This window comes from Callithrix jacchus, chromosome 18 (genome assembly GCF_049354715.1).
Source record: "Callithrix jacchus isolate 240 chromosome 18, calJac240_pri, whole genome shotgun sequence".
Taxonomy (NCBI): domain Eukaryota; kingdom Metazoa; phylum Chordata; class Mammalia; order Primates; family Cebidae; genus Callithrix; species Callithrix jacchus.
In genome coordinates, this window is record NC_133519.1 from 646,007 (window position 1) to 660,902 (window position 14,896).

Sequence of the window (14,896 nt, forward strand, 5' to 3'; positions counted from 1 at the left end):
AGGCTGACCTCAAACTCGTGACCTCAGGTGCCCCTCCCGCCTTGGCCTCCCAAAGGGCTGGGATTGCTGGCGTGAGTCACAGTGCCTGACCCAGTCTCTCGGATTTATTCTTTGACAATTAAGTCGGCGGGCCAAGCACAGAGGCTCACAGGAGCCTGTCATGAGGTGCTTCGAAGACCAAGGTGGGCGAATCATGCGAGGTTGTGTGTTCGAGACCGGCCTGACCAACATGATGAAACCCTGTCTTTAAAACAAAAACAAAACTTTGGTTGGGCTCGGCAGCTCATGCCTGTAATTCAGCACTTTAGTATGCTGAGGCGGGCCTATCATTAGGTCACAGGTTCGAGACTGGCCCGGAACGACACAGTGCAACCCACTCCCTATTAAACATTAAAACAGAAAAAAATTAAAAAGCTGAGCCGGGTATGGCATGTGCTCACTTCGTCAGCACCTACACTAAAATTGGGATGCTACACAGAATGCCGTTGTGGCCACAGCCCAACGATGACACGCAAAGGTGTGCAGCGGTCTGTATTTTTTTTTTTTTTTTGCCATTGCGGCTGTTTTATAAAAATAAAATACAGGTAGATTTGAGGTATTAAAAAAAAATAGAAAGCTGGGCATGGTGGTGTGGACACCTGCAACACCAACTACTTGGGTGGCAATATCAGGAAAATAGCTTCAACCCAGGAGGGAGGTGTTGCAATAAGCCAAGATCGCACTGTTGCACTCCAGCCTGGGTGACAAGAGGGAAACTGTACGTCATAAAGAAAGACGGGGCAAGGGGTGGAGTCACTCGACACCTCGTTTTGATGCAATTGTACACACAGATGTGTCAAACTACTTTGTTTTCTTTTTCTTTTTTTTAAGTGAGGTGGGTTATCACTGGGCTACCCAGGCTGACCTCGAACTTGTGACCTCAGGTGACCCGCCCACCTCGGCCTCCCAAAGTGCTGGGATTGCTGGCGTTTGTCACAGCACCCCGCCCAGTCTCTCCGATTCTTTTTTTTACAATAACGTCGGCGGGCCAGGCATGGTGGCTCACAAGAGCCTGTCATTCTGGCGCTTCGAAGACCAGGGCAGGCAGAACACGCAAGGTTGCAGGTTCGAGACCAGCCCGATCGACATGGTGAAACCCTGTCTTTAAAACAAAAACAAAACTTGGGTTGGGCTCAGCAGCTTAAGCCTGTAATCCCAGCACTTTGAAATTCCAAGGGAGGCCGATCGTGAGGTCACAGGTTCAAGACTGGCCTCAAACGACACAGCACAACCTGCTTTCTATAAAAAAAAACAAAAAAAACCTGAGCTGGGCATGCATGTGCTTGTTTTGGCAGCACCTACACTGAAATTGGGACTCTACATAGAAGGCCACCGTGGCCACAGCCCAACGATGACATGCAAAGGTGTGCAAGTGGTTCGTATTTTTTTGTTGTTGTTGTTGCCATTGTGGCTGTTTTGTAGAAATAAAATACAGGTAGATTTGAGGTGCAAAAAAAAAGAAAAATTGAAATTTAGCTGGATGTGGTGGTGTGGACATCTGCAACCCCAGCTACTTGGGAGGCATTATCAGGACAATAGTTTGAACCCAGGAGGGAGTTGTTGCAATAAGCCAAGATCGTACTGTTGCATTCCAGCCTGGATGACAAAAGGGAAACTGTAGGTCATAAAGAAAGGCGGGGCGGGGCTTGGAGTCACCCGACACCTCATTTTGTTACAATTGTACACATTGATGTTTCGGACTATAAGTTTTCTTTTTCTCCTTTGTTAAGAGTGGTGGGTTTTCACCGGGCTGCCCAGGCTGACCTCAAACTCGTGTCCTCAGGTGACACACCAACCTCGGCCTCCCAAAGTGCTGGGATTGCTGGCGTCAGTCTCAGTGCCTGGCCCAGTCTCTCTTATTTTTTCTCGACAATAAAGTCGGCAGGCCAGGCACAGAGGCCCACAGGAAATCATCCAGGTGCTTCGAAAACCAAGGGGGGTGGATAACGCAAGGTTGCCAGTTCGACACAGGCCCTACTGAAATGGTGAATCCTCATCTTTAAAAAAATAAAGTAAAATTTGGGTTGGGCTCGGCGGCTCATGCCTGTAATTCCAGCACTTTAAAATGCCGAGGCGGGCCGATCGTGAGGTCACAGGGTGGAGACTGGCCTCGAACGACACAGCGCAACCCGCTCCCTATGAAAAAAAACAACATTAAAACAGAAAAAAATAAAAAAGCTGAGTTGGGCATGGCATGTGCTCGCTTCAGCAGCACCTACACAAAAATTGGGATGCTACACAGAAGGAAGCCATGGCTGTAGCCCAACGATGACAGCAAAGGTGTGCAGTGGTGCGTAATTTTTTTTTTGCCGTTGTGGCTTGTTTGTAGAAATAAAATACAGGTAGATTTGAGGTACAAAAAAAAGAAGAATATAGAAAGTTAGCTGGACATAGTGGTGAGGACACCTGCAACCCCAGCTACTTGGGAGTAATCATCAGGAAAATAGTTTGAACTCGGGGGAAGGTGTTGCAATAAGCCAAGATCGCACTGTTGCACTCCAGCCTGGGTGACAAGAGGGAAACTATACGTCATAAAGAAAGGCGGGGCAGGGGGTGGAGTCACTCGACCCCTCGTATTGTTACAATCATACACACTGATGTTTTGGACTACTTTAAGTTTTCTTTTTCTCCTTTTTTAAGAGTGGCGGGTTTTCACCGGGCTGCCCAGGCTGACCTCGAACTCGTGACCTCAAGTGACCCGCCCATCTTGGCCTCCCAATGTCTGGGACTGCTAGCGTGAATCACAGCGCCTGGCACAGTTTCTCAGATTTCTTTTTTTGACAATAAAGTTGGCAGGCCGGGCACGGTGGCTCAAGGGAAACAGTCATCCAGGCGCTTCGAAGACCAAGCTGGGCGGATCATGCGAGGTTGCGGGTTCGAGACCAGCCCGACTGACATGGTGAAACTCCGTCTTTAAAATAAAAATAAACTTGGGTTGGGCTCAGCGGCTCACGCCTGCAATCCCAGCACTTTGGAATTCCAAGGCGGGCCGATTGTAAGGTCACAGGTTCGAGACTGGCCTCAAATGACACAGCGCAACCCGCTCCCTATAAAAAAACATAAAAACAGAAAAAAATAAAAAACCTGAGCCTGGCATGGCATGTGCTCACTTTGGCAGCACCCACACTAAAATTGGGACGCTACGCAGAAGGCCACCATGGCCGAAGCACAAGGATGACACATGAAGGAGTGAAGCGTTCTGTAATTTTTTTTTTTGCCATTGTGTCTGTTTTGTAGAAATCAAATACAGATAGATTTGAGGTGCAAAAAAAAAAAAAAATACAAAGTTAGCTGGACGTGGTGCTGCGGACACTTGCAACCCCAGCTACTTGGGAGGCATTGGCAGGACAATTCCTTGAATGCAGGAGGCAGGTGTTGCAATAAGCCAAGATCACACTGTGTCACTCCAGCCGGTGACCAGAGGGGAACAGTACGTCTTAAAGAAAGTTGGGGCGGGGGGTGGAGTCACCCGACACCTCCTGTTGTTTTGACTGTGCACACTAATCTGTCTGATTTCTTTTTCTTTTTCTCCTTTTTCAAGTGAGGTTGGTTTTTACCGAAATGCCCAGGCTGACCTTGAACTCTTGACCTCAGGTGACCCATCCACCTTGGCCTCCCAAAGTGCTGGGATTCATTGCATGAGTCACAGTGCCTTACTGTATCAAATACAGATAGATTGGAGGTACAAAGAAAAAAAAACAGAAAGTTAGATGGATGTGGTGGTGTGGACACTTGCACCCCCAACTACTTGGGAGGCTGCCGCAGGACAATCACTTAAACCCAGGAGGCAGGCATTGCAATAAGCCAACATCACACCATTGTACTCCAGCCTGGGTGACAAAAGGGAAACAATACATCATAAAGAAAGGCGAGGAGTGTGGTGGAGTCACATGGTACCTCGTTTTGTTACAATTGTACACACTGATGAGTCTCATTTTTTTTTCTTTTTCTCCTTTTTTAAGTGAGGTGGGTTTTCATTGGTATGTCCAGGCTGACCTCGAACTTGTGACCTCAGGTGACCCACCCACTTCGGCCTCCCAAAGTGCTAAAATTGCTGGAGTGAGTCACACCGTCCGGCCCAATCTCTCGGATTTTTTTTTAACAGTAAAATCAGCCGGCCAGGCATGGTGGCTCATGGGAGCCTGTCATCAAGGCACTACGAAGACCAAGGTGGGCAGATTATGACAGGTTGCAGGTTCTAGACTGGCCCGACCAACATGGTAAAACCCCATCTTAAAAATGAAAAGAAAACTTGGGTTGGGCTCGGCGGCTCACGTCTGTAATTTCAGCACTTTGGAAGGCCAAGATGAGCCAATCCTGGGGTCCCAGGTTCGAGACAGGCCTAGAATGACACAGTGCAACTTGCTTCGTATAAAAAACAGTAAAACAAAAAATAAGAAAGCTGAGCCGGGCATGGCATGTGCTCACTTCGGCAGCACCTACACTGAAATTTGGATGCTACAAAGAATGCCAGCGTGGCCACAGCCCAAGGATGACACGCAAAATGTGCAGCGTTCTGTAATTTTTTTTTTTTTGCTGTTGTGGCTGTTTTGTAGAAATCAAATATAAATAGATTAGAGGTACAAAAAAAAAACCTGCCAGGCAGTCAGGTGTTGCAATAAGCCAAGATCGCAGCATTGCGCTCCAGCCTGGGTGACAAGAGGGAAACAGTATGGCATAAAGAAAGGCAGGGCAGGGGGTGGAGTCATCCGGCACCTCGTTTTTTTTTACAATTGTACACACTGATGTGTCAGATTTCTTTTTTTTTCTTTTTTTAAATGAGGTGGATTTTCACTGGGATTCGCAGGCTGATCTCGAACTTGTGACATAAGGTGACCCACTCACCTCGGCTTCCCAAAGTGCTAGGATTGCTGGAGTGAGTCACAGCGCTCAGCCCAGTCTCTCTGACTTCTTTTTTAATAATAAAGTCAGCCGGCTGGCCACGGTGGCTCAAGGGAGCCTGTCATCCAGGAGCTGCGAAGACCAAGGCGGGCGGATCACATGAGGTTGTGGGTTCGAGACTGTCCCAACCAACGTGGTGAAACCCTGTCTTTAAAACAAAAACAAAACTTGGGTTGAGCTCGGTGGCTCATGCTTGTAATTTCAGCTCTTTGGAAGGCCGAGACGGGCCAATCCTAAGGTCACAGATTCGAGACTGGCCTCGAACGACACAGAGCAATTTGCTCCTTACAAAAAACATAAAAATAGAAAAAAAGTAAAAAGCTGAGCTGGGCATGGCATGTGCTCACTTCGGCAGCACCTACCCTAAAATTGGGATGCTACACAGAAGGCCGGCATGGCCGCAGCGGAAGGATGACATGCAAAGGTGTGCAGTGTTCTGTAATTTTTTTTTTGCCATTGTGGCTGTTTTCTAGAAATGAAATACAGATAGATTGGATATACAAATAAAAACACAGAAAGTTAGCTGGACCTGGTGGTGTGGACACTTGCAATTCCAGCTACTAGAGAGGCTGTGGCAGGACAATCGCTTGTATCCAGGAGGCAGGTGCTACAATAAGCCAAGATAGCACCATTGCACTCCAGCCTAGGTGACAAGATGGAAAGAGTACATCATAAAGAAAGGCGGGGAGGTGGGTGGATTTCTCTGGCACCTTGTTTTTTTTTTAGAATTGTACACACTGCTCTGTCTGATTTCTTTTCTTTTTCTTTTTTCTTTTTTTAAATGAGACGGGTATTCACCAGGATGCGCAGGCTGGTCTCGAACTTGTGACATCAGGTGACCCGCCCACTTTGGCCTCCCAAAGTGCTTGGATTGCTGGCAAGAGTCACAGCACCCAGCACAGTCTCTTGAGACGTATAGTAAAAACAAAATTTCCCAGAATCAAAACTCATAAAATATACGGTGAAAATGCTTTTTGATATGTGGATTCAGCTCACAAAATTGAACATGTGGTTTGACTTGGAATTTTGGAAACACATTCTTTGTAGAATTCAGAAGGAATTTCAGAGCCCATTGAGTCCTATAGCTAAAAACAAAATATACCAGAATGAAAAATAAGAAATGTTCAGTGAAAATGCTTTTTGATGTGTGGATTCAGCTCACAGAATTGAACATGTGCTTTGACTTGAAATTTTGGAAACACTTCATTTGTAAAATCCAGCAGAAAGAATTTCAGAGCTCATTGAGTCATATAGTTAAAAAAAAATATCCCAGAATGAAAACTAAAATTGTATGGTTAAAATGCTTTCTGATGTGCGGATTCAGCTCACAGAATTCAAAATGTGGTTTGACTTTGAATTTTGGATACAGTTGCTTTGTAAAATTCAGGAGAAAGAATTTCAGAGCCCATTGAATCTCATAGTTAAGAACAAAATATCCCCTAATGAAAAATAAAAAAATGTACGGTCAAAATGTTTTTGATGTGTGGAATCAGCTCACAGAATTTAACATGTTGTTTGACTTGGAATTTTGGAAACACTTTCTTGTAAAATTCAGGAGAAAGAATTTCAGAGCCCAATGAATCCTATCTTTAAAAACAAAATATCCCAGAATGAAAACCAAAAAAAAAAAAAAAAAAAAAAGCACAGTGAAAATGCTTTTTGATGTGTAGATTCAGCTCACAGAATGGAAAATGTGGTTTCACTTGGAATTTTGGAAACATTTTCTTTGAGAAATTCAGCAGAAAGAATTGTAGAGCACATTGAATCCTATAGTTACAAACAAAATATCCCAGAATGAAAACTAAAACAATCTATGGTGAAAATGGTTTTTGATGTGTGGATTCAGCTCATAGAATTGAAAATGTGGTTTGACTTGGAATTTTGGAAACACCTTCTTTGAAAAATTCAGGAGAAAGAATTTCAGAGCACTTTGATTCCTATACGTAAAAAAAAAAAAAAAAAAAAAAAAAAAAAAAATCCCAGAATGAAAGCTAAAACACTGTATGGTGAAAATGCTTTTTGATGTGCAGATTCAGCTCACAGAATTTAACATGTGGTTTGACATGGAATTTTGGGAACACTTTTCTGGTAAAATTCAAAAGAAAGAATTTCAGAGCACATTGAAACCTATAGTTAAACAAAATATCACAGAATAAAAACTAAAAAAAAGTACTGTCAAAATGCTTTTTGATGCGCAAATTCAGCTCACAGAATTTTACATGTGGTTTGAGTTGTAATTTTGAAAACACGTTCTTTTTAAATTCAGGAGAAAGAAATTCAGACCCCATTGAGTCCTGTAGTTAAAAACTAAATATCCCAGAATGAAAAATAAAAAATTTACCGTGAAAATGCTTTTTGATGTATGGATTCAGCTCACAAAATTGAACATGTGTTTTGAATTGAAATTTTGGAAACACTTTCTTGTAAATTTCAGGAGAAAGAATTTCAGAGCCTATTGAGTCGTATCTTTAAAAGCAAAATGTCCCAGAACTAAAAAAAAAATAAGTACCATAAAAATACTTCTTGATGTGTGGATTCAGCTCACAGAATTGAAAATGTGGTTTGACTTAAAATTTTGGAATCACTTTCCTTGTGAAATACAGGAGAAAGAATTTCAGAGAGCATTGAGTCCTATAGTTAGACACCAAATATCCCAGAAAGAAAACGAAAAAAACTGTACGGTGAAAATGGTTTTTAATGTGTGAATTCAGCTCACAGAATTGAACATGTGGTTTGACTTAATATTTTGAAAACACTTTCTTTGTAAAATTCAGAAGAAAAACTTTCAGAGCCCATTACGTCCTATAGTTAAAAAAAAATCCCAGAATGAAAACTAGACATATGTATGGTGAAAATGCCTGTTGATGTGTGGATTCAGCTCACAGAATTGATCATGTGGTTTGACTTAAAATTTTGAAAACACTTTCTTTGTAAAATTTAGAAGAAAAAGTTTCAGAGCTCATTAAGTCCTATAGTTGAAAAAAAATCCCAGAATGAAAACTAGATATATGTACAGTGAAAATGCCTGTTGATGTGTGGATTCAGCTTACAAAATTGAACATGTCATTTGACAAGAAATTGTAACAGCACTTTTTTTGTAATATTCAATAGAATGATTTTCAAAGCCCATTGAGTCTTACATTTACAACAAAATATCCCAGAATGAAAACTAAAAACTGTACAATAAAAATTCTTGTTGATGTGTGGGTTCAGCTCACAAATTTGAACATGTGGTTTGACTTGAAATTTTGAAAACATTTTCTTTGTAAAATTCAGGAGAAAAAATTTCAAAGCTTATTGAGTCCAAAAGATCAAACGAAGTATCCCAGAATGAAAACTAAAAAAATGTACGATGTAAATTTTTGTTGATGTGTGGATTCAACTCTCAAAATTGACCATGTTGTTTGACTTGAAATTTTGAAAACACTGCTTTGTAAAATTCAGGAGGAACAATTTCAGAGCACATTGAATTCTACAGTTAATATAAAGTATCCCAGAATGAAAACTAAAAAAATATAAGGTGAAAATTCTTGTTGATATGTGGGTTTACCTCACAAAATTGAACATGTGGTTTGACTTGAAATTTTGAAAACCCTTTCTTTGTAAAATTCAGGAGAAAGAATTTAAGAGCCCATTGGGTCCTATAGTTAAAACAAAATATCTCAAAATAATAACTAAAATAATAGATGGTGAAAATTCTTGTTGATGTGTGGATTCAGCTCACGAAATTGAATATGTGGTTTGACTTCAAATTCTGAAAACACTTTCTTTGTAAAATTCAGGAGAACAAATTTCAGAGCCCATTGAGTCATATAGTTTAAACAAAATACCTCAGAATGAAAACTAAAAAGCTGTATGATAAAAACTCTTCTCTTGTTGATGTTTGGATTCAGCTCCCAAAATTGCACATGTAGTTTGACCTAAAATTTTGAAAACACTTTCTTTGTAAAACTCAGGAGAAAGAATTTCAGAGCCCATTGAGTCCTAAATTTGAAACAAAATATCCCAAAATGAAAACAAATAAATTACGTTGAAAATACTTCTTAGGTTGGGCGCGGTGGCTCAAGCCTGTAATCCCAGCACTTTGGGAGGCTGAGGCAGGTGGATCACAAGGTCAAGAGATCGAGACCATCCTGGTCAACATGGTAAAACCCCGTCTCTACTAGAAATACAAAAAATTAGCTGGGCATGGTGGCGCGTGCCTGTAATCCCAGCTACTCAGAATGCCGAAGCAGGAGAATTGCCTGAACCCAGGAGGCGGAGGTCGCAGTGAGCTGAGATCGTGCCATTGCACTCCAGCATGGGTAACAAGAGCGAAACTTTAAAAAAAAAAAAACAGAAAATACTTTTTTTTTTTTTTTGAGACAGAGTTTTCGCTTGTTACCCAGGCTGGAGTGCAATGGCGCAATCTCGGCTCACCGCAACCTCCGCCTCCTGGGTTCAGGCAATTCTCCTGCCTCAGCCTCCTGAGTAGCTGGGATTACAGGCACACGCCACCATGCCCAGCTAATTTTTTGGATTTTTAGTAGAGACGGGGTTTCACCATATTGACCAGGATGGTCTCGATCTCTTGACCTCGTGATCCACCCGCCTCGGCCTCCCAAAGTGCTGGGATTACAGGCTTGAGCCACCGCGCCCGGCCAGAAAATACTTCTTAATGTGTGGATTAAGCTTTCAAAATTGACCGTGTGGTTTGACTTGAAATTTTGAAAACACTTTCTTTGTAAAAATCAGGAGAAAGAATTTTAGAGCCCATTGAGTCCTACAGTTAAAATAAAATGTCCCTGAATAAAAACTTTAAAAAAGTATTGTGTAAATTCTTTTTGATGTGTGGATTCAGCTCCCAGAACTGAACATGTGGATCGCCTTGAAATTTTGAAGACCCTTTCTTTGTAAAATTCAAAAGAAAGAATTTAAGAGCCCAGTTAGTCCTATAGTTAAAACAAAATATCTCAGAATAAAACTTTAAAAAATGTAAGGTGAAAATTTTTGTTGATGTGTGGATTCATCTCACAGAATTGAACATGTGGTTTGACTTGAAAATTTGAAAACAATTTCTTTGTAAAATGCAAAAGAAAGAATTTCAGAGCCCATTCTTCAATCCTATAGTTAAAACAAAATATACCATAATGAAAATTTAAAAATGGTGAATGTTCTTTTTCGGTGTGTCGATTCAGCTCACAAAATTTAGCATGTAATTTGACTTGCAATTTTGAAAACACATTTGTCATACCATAATGAAAATTAAAAATTCTTAAAAAAAATTCACGGTTTTTTTTTAGTTTCCATTCTGGGATATTTTGTTTTATATATAGGACTCAATGGGCTCTGAATTTTTGTCTCCTGCATTTTACAAAGAAAGTGTTTTCTTTGTAAAATTACAAGTGAAACCACATGTTCAATTCTGTGAGCTGAATCCACATATCAACATGAACATTCATTGTATATTTGTTTAATTTTCATCAAAGTATGTTTTGTTTTAACTATAGGACTCAATTGGCTCTTAAATTTTTTCTCCTCCATTTTACAACAAAACTGTTTTCAAAATTTCAAGACAAACCACATGTTCAATTCTGTGAGATGAATCCACACATCAACAAGAATTTTCACCATACAGTTCTTTAGTTTTCATTCTGAGATATTTTGTTTTAACTATAGGACTCAATGTGCTCTGAAATTCTTTCTCCTGAATTTTACAAAGAAAGTGTTTTCAAAATTTCAAGTGAAACCACATGGTCAATTTTGAGAGCTGAATCCACACATCAACAAGAATTTTCTTTGTACATTTTTGTAGTTTTCATTTTGATATCTTTTGTTTTAATTATAGGACCCCATGAGCTCTAAAATTCTTCTAAATTTTACCAAGAAAGTGTTTTTAAAATTTCAAGGAAAACCACATGTTCAATTCTGTGAGCTGAATCCACACATCAACAAGAATTTTCACGTTATATTTGTTTAGTTTTCATTCTGGGATATTTTGTTTTAACTACAGGACTCAATGTCCTCTGAAATTTATTCTCCTGAATTTTGCAAAGGAAGTGTTTTCAAAATTTCAAGTCAAACCATATGTTCCATTCTGGGAGCTTAATCCACACATAAACAAGAATTTTCACCATATATTTTTTTAGTTTTCATTCTGGGATATTTTGTTTAAACTATATAACTCAATGGGCTCTGAAATTTTTTCTCCTGAATTTTGCAAAGGAAGTGCTTTCAAAATTTTAAGGCAAACATTTTTAATTCTGTGAGCTGAATCCACACATCAACAAGGATATTCACCATACATTTTATTAGTTTTCATTATGGGACTTTTGGTTTAACTATAGGACTCAAAGGGCTCTGAAATTCTTTTTCCTGAATTTTACAAAGAAAGTGTATATAAAATTTCAAGTCTAACCACATGTTCAATTCTGTAAGCTGAATCCACACATAAACAAGAATTTTCATTGTATATTTCTTTAGTTTTCATTCTGGGATATTTTGTTTAAACTATAGAAATCAATGGGCTCTGAAATACTTTCTCCTTAATTTTACAAAGAATGTGTTTTCAAAATTTCAAATCAAACCACAAATTCAATTCTGTGAGCTGAATCCACACATCTACAAGGATTTTCATCGTACATTTTTTTAGTTTTTATTCTGGAATATTTTGTTTTAACTATAGGACACAATGGGCTCTGAAATCCTTTCTCCTGAATGTTACAAAGAAAGGGTTTCAAAATTTCAAGTCAAACCACGTGTTCAATTCTGTGAGCTCAATTCAAACATCAGCAAGCATTTTCTCCATATTTTTTTTTTTTTTGGTTTTCATTCTGGGATATATTGTTTTAACTGTAAAACTCAGTGGGCTCTGAAATACTTTCTCCTGAATTTTACAAAGAAAGTGTTTTCAAAATTTCAAATCAAATCACATGTTCAATTCTGTGAGCTGAATCCACACATCAACAAAAATTTTCACCATATTTTTTTAGTTTTCATTCTGGGATATTTTGTTTTAAATATGGGACTCAATGGGCTCTGATATTCTTTCTCCTGAATTTTACAAAGTTTTTTCAAAATTCGAAGTCAAACCACATGTTCAATTTTGTGAGCTGAATCCACACATCAACAAGAATTTTTACCATACAGTTTTTTTGTTTTCCTTCTGGGATATTTTGTTTTAACTATAGGACTCAATAAGCTCTGAAATTCTTTCTCCTGAATTTGACAAAGAAAGTGTTTTCAAAATTTCAAGTCAAACGACATGGTTAATTTTAAGAGTTGAGTCCACACATCAAGACGTATTTTCACCGTACATTTTTTTAGTTTTCATTCTGGGATATATTGTTTTAACTCTAGTATGAAATGGGCTCTGAAATTCTTACTCCTGAATTTCACAAAGAAAGTGTTTTCAAAATTCCAAGTCAAATTAAATGTTAAATTCTCTGAGATGAATCCACACATCACGAAGTATTTTCATTGTAGATTTTTTTTAGTTTTTATTCTGGGATATTTTGTTTTAACTTTAGGACTCAATGGGCTCTGAAATTCTTTCTCCTGAATTTTACAAAAAACGTGTTTCAAAATTTCAAGCCAAACTACATGTTTAATTTCGGAAGCTGAATCCACACATCAACAAGAATTTTTACAATACATTATTTTAGTTTTCATTCTGCGATATTTTGTCAACTTTAGGACTCAATAGGCTTTGAAATTTTTCTCCTGAATTTTACAAAGAAAGTTTTTTCAAAATTTCAACTTAAACCACATGTTCAATTCTGTGAGCTGAATCCCCACATCAAGAATAATTTTCACCGTACAGTTTTTTAGATTTCATTCTGAAATAGTTTGTTTAAACTATAGGACTCAATGGGCTCTGAAATCCTTTCTCCTGAGTTTTAAAAAGCAAGTGTTTTCAAAATTTGAAGTCAAACCAAATATTCAATTTCGTGACCTGAATCCACACATCAACAAGAATTTTCACCCTATTTTTTTTAGTTTTCCTTCTGGGATATTTTGTTTTAACTACAGGACTCAATGCACACTGAAATTTTTTCTCCTGAATTTTGTAAAGAAAGTGTTTTTAAAGTTTCAAGCCAAACTACATGTTCAATTCTGGGAGATGAATACACACATCAACAAGAATTTTCACCATACTTTTTTATAGTTTTCATTCTGGGATATTTTAAGTGTAGGACTCAATGGCCTCTGAAATTTTATCTCCTGAATTGTACAAAGAAAGTGTTTCCAAAATTTCAAGTGAAACAACATAGTCAATTTTGAGAGCTGAATCCACACATCAACAAAAATTTTCAACATACATTTTTTTTAGTTTTCATTCTGGGATATTTCTTTTGAACTTTAGGACTCAGTAGGTTTTGAAATTTTTCTCCTCAATTCCACAAAGTTTTTTCAAAATTTCAAGTTAAACCACATGTTCAATTCTGTGAGCTGAATCCACAGATCAACAAGAATTTTCACCGTACAGTTTTTTAGATTTTATTCTGAGATTTTTTCGTTTTAACTATAGGACTCAATGAGCTCTGAAATTCTTTCTCCTGAATTTTACAAAGAAAGTGTTTTCAAAATTTCAAGGCAAAGCATATGTTCAATTCTGGGAGCTGAATCCACACATCAACAAGAATTATCACCGTATATTTTTTTAATTTTCATTCTGGAATATTTTGTTTTAACTGTAGGACTGAATGGGTTCTGAAATTCTATCTTCTGAATTTTACAAAGAAAGTGTTTTCAAAATTTCAAGTCAAACCTAACGTTAAATTCTATGAGATGAATCCATACATCAAGAAAAATTTTTATCGTACAGCTTTTTAGTTTTCATTCTGGGACATTTTGGTTTAACTATAGGACTCAAAGGGCTCTGAAATTATTTCTCCTGAATTTTACAAAGAAAGGGTTTTCAAAATTTCAAGTCAAACCACATGTTCAATTTTGTGAGCTGAATCCACACACCAACAAGCACTTTCTCTGCATTTTCTTTAGTTTTCATTTGGGGATATATTGTTTTAACTATAAAACTCAATGGGCTCTGAAATTCTTTCTCCTGAATTTTACTAAGAAAGTGTTTTCAAAATTACAAGTCAAACCAAATGGTAAATTCTCTGAGCTGAATCCACACATTAACAAGAATTTTCATTATACAGCTTTTTCGTTTTCATTCTGTGATATATTGTTTTAACTACAGGACTCAATGGGCTCAGAAATTCTTTCTCCTGAAATTTGCAAAAAAAGAGTTTTCAAAATTTCAAGTAAAACCACATGTTCAATTCTGTAAGCTGAATCCACACATCAAAAAGAATTTTCACCAGATTTTTTTTAGTTTTCATTCTGGGATATTTTGTTTTAACTGTAGGACTCAATGGGCTCAAATCCTTTTTCCTGAATTTTACACAGAAAATGTTTTCAAAATTTCAAGTCAAACAAAATGTTAAATTCTCTGAGATGAATCCACTAATTAACAAGAATTTTCATCATACAGCTTTTTTTTTTTTTCATTCTGGGATATATTGTTTTAACTACATGACTCAATGGTCTCTGAAATCCTTTCTCCTGAATTTCACAAAGAAAGTGTTTTTAAAATTTCAAATCTAACATGTTTCATTTGGTGAGCTGAATCCACAGATCAACAAGAATTTCTAATGTACAGTTCTTTAGTTTTCATTCTGGGATATTGTTTTAACTATAGGACTCAATGGACTCTGAAATTTTTTCTCCTGAATTTTACAGAGTGTTTTTAAAATTTCAAGGCAAACATCATTTTCAATTTTGTGAGCTGAATCCACACATCAACAAGGATATTCACCATATATTTTATTAGTTTTTATCCTGGGACATTTTGGTTTAACTATAAAACTCAAAGGTCTCCGAAATTATTTCTCCTGAATTTTACAAAGAAAGTGTTTTCAAAATTTCAAGTCAAACCACATGTTTAATTCTGTGAGCTGAATCTACACAT

The 14,896-nt window shown here is 37.9% G+C and overlaps 3 non-coding genes across 3 annotated transcripts; all 3 read left to right on the plus strand.

The window, feature by feature from the left end:
* The first annotated feature begins 3,141 nt into the window (after positions 1 to 3,141).
* LOC144580280 (U6 spliceosomal RNA) lies at positions 3,142 to 3,248 on the plus strand. Its single transcript, XR_013529577.1, has one exon. It is a non-coding gene; the product is annotated as a U6 spliceosomal RNA (small nuclear RNA).
* A 1,211-nt stretch (positions 3,249 to 4,459) lies between these two features.
* LOC144580283 (U6 spliceosomal RNA) lies at positions 4,460 to 4,567 on the plus strand. Its single transcript, XR_013529580.1, has one exon. It is a non-coding gene; the product is annotated as a U6 spliceosomal RNA (small nuclear RNA).
* Positions 4,568 to 5,280: 713 nt separating this feature from the next.
* On the plus strand, positions 5,281 to 5,387 carry LOC144580278 (U6 spliceosomal RNA). The gene has a single exon (XR_013529575.1). It is a non-coding gene; the product is annotated as a U6 spliceosomal RNA (small nuclear RNA).
* The last annotated feature ends 9,509 nt before the right edge of the window (positions 5,388 to 14,896 follow it).